The sequence below is a fragment of the Lathyrus oleraceus genome, chromosome 6 (assembly GCF_024323335.1).
Source record: "Lathyrus oleraceus cultivar Zhongwan6 chromosome 6, CAAS_Psat_ZW6_1.0, whole genome shotgun sequence".
In the NCBI taxonomy this organism is placed as follows: domain Eukaryota; kingdom Viridiplantae; phylum Streptophyta; class Magnoliopsida; order Fabales; family Fabaceae; genus Lathyrus; species Lathyrus oleraceus.
In genome coordinates this window covers 459,216,786-459,221,417 of record NC_066584.1, presented here as the reverse complement: position 1 = coordinate 459,221,417, position 4,632 = coordinate 459,216,786, and positions in this window count along the sequence as shown.

Genomic DNA, 4,632 nt, shown 5'->3' with positions numbered 1-4,632 from the left:
GGATGTCATAAAGAAGGTGGCCCTTGATAAATATTCCCTTCAGTTATAGGGTCACATGGATCGTGGATGAATCCTATTAAAAGAAAGGTGTCTCCATGGGTACCAAACTGAATTAGTTGGGCAAATGAAAGACCTTAAAGACAGGTTTAAGAAGATTGAAGATGATACTTATTGGAGTAGGCTCGAAGAAGAAGTTGTGTGTCTTGTTATCCAAAGCACTGCAGAAGAGTTGGCTGAATGGGAGGAGAGTTTGGAAAAAAGAGAGGAAATTATTAATGGTCAACGAGCTATCTTAGATGTCCAATTCCAAGAACATCCTGAGATAGATCTCTTGAAAAATAATGTCTTTTGAAGTGTTCTTCATAAATTGGAATGTGTTTCCCTAGAGCTTCTTGTCTTATGCGCTTCCTTCCAGCTTCTTTAATTTTTTTGTGATATACTATGTGACCAAGAATCTACACAAACAATGTTACATGTGGTTGTTTTGTATTTTTATATAACTTGTTGTATTTAGCATTTTGATTGTTTGCGTTTTATCCTCGGGTGGCGAGATAAGATTATGCCTTTGTATTTGTACTGTGCTTCACTTCATAGAGGATCATTCGCCGACCAAGGGTAGAGGATCCATGTCCTTGCCCCGAGGTATAACTCAGATTGAGGTGGATGTCTCTAGGCTCCACCACTCGCATCCCTTGGATTGGCTAGTCAGAAGAGGGGTGCTCCAACTACGTATAAATGGATGTATTTATTTGACTAGGGGTATTTGAATGTTGTATTCATACGTATAAAAAATCTATGATAGCACCCCTGAGGGAATTGGTGGCTGAAGTCAGACATGCAACATGTTTGTGACAGCTCCCCTGAATTCCGAAGGCGTGCAAGAAGCCCTGGGGAATTGATTATTATATTCGTACGTGAAAATAGTATCCAATAACACCCATGATCATTGGAGTTTTGATGCCTTTAAGCGTGGAAAATAGACAAACAAAGAGAACAACCAAAAGATAACAAAAAGGTAACTGAATTTAAATGTCTGTCAATTTTCATACTTGTGAAGTTAAACAAATAGAAACATTGAACATTTTACTAAAATACAATACTATTTTAATTTCGCAGCATTCCGTGTCATTGGTATTAGATCCCCTTATAGAGATTCCAATAATCTTGTGTTAATTAGAGATGTATTTACGTCCATCATTTTTTGACATTATGATTCACTAACTTGTTCATATGTTTAAAGCATATACGAAGAATAATCACCTACCGCAAGCTTCGATTGTTAAAAGGTACATCATAGAAGAAGCTATTGAGTTTTGTTCAAACTATTTGTTAGGAACATAGTCTATAAGAATTCCAAAGTCTCGGCATGCTGACAAACTTGGAGGTAGAGGTACTCAAGGTTTAAATAGTAGGGTTATGCTTGAGGCCGAATCCATGTATTTCTTTAGTTCGAAAGATAAGAATCCTATATTGGCATCTAGTGAGTTATATGGTGTCATTGAGGAGATTTTTGAGATTGTTTATGTTATTTTTAAAGTACCCTTATTTTAATGCAAGTTGGTTCCCAAAAACAATGGTGTACAAACTTATGAGTTAGGATTCACACAGGTTGACCTTGGTAAGGCAACTTATATGACCGAACCATTTATCATGGCTATTCAAGCAAAACATGTTTTTTTTATGTGAAAGACCCTGTGGACTTATTGAGGAGATGGTCAATTATTCTTCAAGGAAACTACATTCCTCTTAGTGATGAAAATTTTGATATTCCTTCCACTCATTATTTTTATGACTAACACACCTAGGACCAAGAAGATCTGGTCATATATAGGCCTCAACCCTCATCCTTTGATCCTTTGTGGCATTTACAAGTCATTATTTGGCTGTATGCTTTGTGCTTTGACCTTGCCTTTGAGGAAACCCTAATCTCCAACCTTGGTTATGCTCTAACCTTGTGAAACTACATTATGACACCTCAGCCACACTCAAACCCTAGTTTGTGTGATTCTGACCCTTGAGGAACCTTTTGGTCCAAGAAACCCTAGTTGTGCCTCTTTGCTTCTATGCTTTGCCTTTTTTCTTAAAACTCTACTTCATGGAGATTGCACTTGGCCGCCTCATCATCCATTAGTCCATTTACATCAAAGGAATGCAAGAGGTCAATTTTGGCCAAAGTTTGACTTTGATCAACAATTGACTTTTTGGTCAACCATGACCAAAGTAAACACATATTTCCAACACCCTAACTTCCACAACTTTTAATCTTCATTCACTGAACATCCATCTACTTCATTCATAATTGGCAATGCAAGTGAAAGTTTTGGTTTGAACTTTGAATTCTAAAATCACATGGGTTCATCCATAAGAATGGCATATGATAATCTAACAAAGCATCAATGCTTTATTTCTATCAAGATTTTCTCATTTGATCTTCAAAGAATCATCATTGTGCCTTGGAATACAAGAAGCATAAAAAATGTAACTTATGGCATGTTGGTTTGGCCTAGTTTTGGTAAGTTTGGCTACCATTTGGTCCAAACCCCATAACTTTATCATTTTTTAACTTTTTGAGGATCTACTTAGAGACAAATGTAACAAATAAACTCCTTTCTAACTTTGTTTCAAGACCCAAAATCTAATTCATCATCTAAGGACCTCAAAATTGGGATTGTCCAAGGCAGGTCAACTTGCCTAGTCAGGCCTAAAAGCATCTAATGATCTCTTTGCACCTATTCCATTTTCACCTCACAACATCTTTTGACCTAATTCTTTTTTCACTTTGTTAAGGACATGGAAAATATGGTTTGGCCTAATTTTGGTTTAAAGTGCACGAGCCAATTTTAATTGGCCCAAGTTCAAAAACCGTGCCTTGCCATGTTGCACATTACAGGTCAGACCAGCCAAAGTGACTTGTGTCATGCACCAAGTCACCAATTCATGCGCTTTCTTTTCCATTTGAACCAAGCCTTTGCAATAACAACTAAGGGCACTTTCATACCCATATTTTTAACCCTAAGATCCCACATATCATTTACATTCGTACATACAAACAAGGTCACACCTTTGGCCTCTCCCTCTCATCTTTGGGTTTTCCTTTTGTAGGGATCATCAAGTACATCTTTGTTGGTATTTTTTACCTTTGTGTTTATATGTTCATTTCTTATATAACCATTAATCAAAATCTCAAAAATATTTCTCGTTTCCTTTAAGTTTATTGTGCAAGTTAGGGCTTTTCATCAAGAGCATCAAGCATGGCTCCTCAGACAGGGTTTGTGTTGATTCCTCAAGTAAAATTGTGTTCAACCATTGATTCTAAAGAGGTTGTCTCTCAAATAATAACCTCTAAGGTCCTCAAGCATATTTCAATCTCATTTTGATCAAGAGTACCTCAAAGCTTGGTTGCTTATTTCTCAAGAAAAGTCAAAGGTTCATGTGTTTATTTCCATGCCTTCTTCGATAAGCTACCTCAAAATTTGAGCAAATTAATCAAGATACATACAAATGCACCTTATTTTGAATTCATATGATCACCCATGTACCTTGGAATGTAAGAAAACTTCAAGTGCACAATTTTATTGCAAGAGGTTTGACCAAAAAGTCTATATTTGAAGTCAAAGTTCAAAAGATCATAACTCCTTCAATCTTCAACATTTTTGAATGCTTATTTTTGCATATGACTCTTTTCATTATCCTATACAACTTCTCTTTACATGACAAGAGTCGATTATTCTTGGAGTATCATCAAAAGTTTGGAGACATTATAGGTCATTTGTGGACTTAGTGAAATTTGACCTATTTTCAAGTGATTTTTCCTCAAACTTCAAGGTTCATAACTTCTTCAATTTTCAACATTTGGGTCTGATTATTTTTGCAAAATATCATTTGTGATGCCTTCTACAAGTTTGATTCAAGGATCAAGGTCGAATTATACTTGGAAGACTATGGATTTCTTTGAGACATTACATGTCATTTTCAGCCATTTGAGACTTAGAGTTTTCTAATTTACATCACTAGATTTTTGTGCCAACTTCAACATGTCACAACTTTGTGCTCAAACATCGGAATGAAACCTTTCTTGGCACATTGTGATCTTTGATATGATGTTAGCCAATTGCAAGAAGAATGGAATCAAAAAGCCTCCTTAGCAAGATGCCCCATTGAGTTGAACATGGTGACTTGGAACTGAATGTTAGAACAAGATTTTGATTCTTCAATATATCTCTAACTTTTGATGATAACAAAGAATGAAACAAATTTTGTACCCTAATATTCTTCTTTAGTGTGCAGGATTCTAAGTTAAAATGAATCTGAGGAAAATAATATATGGTATCTGAGTAGGCCAGAAAAGCTGATCCAACATGAAAAAATCAGATTTGACTCTAAACAAGAACACATCTAAGGAGAAATCACATACAGAATCTGACGTTGAAGCTCAAGATATGATATATGAAGACTGCAAGTGATATCTGAAGATTATGCAAGAGATAAATGAAGATTTTGCAAGAGAACATCTAAAGACTATTCAAGAGAATATCTAAAGACTGCAAGAGATATCTGAGCTCTTACTCTAAAGACTCTGATCATGCTCACTCTGATTTACGCTTAACACTCTATCTAATATCACTTGATAAA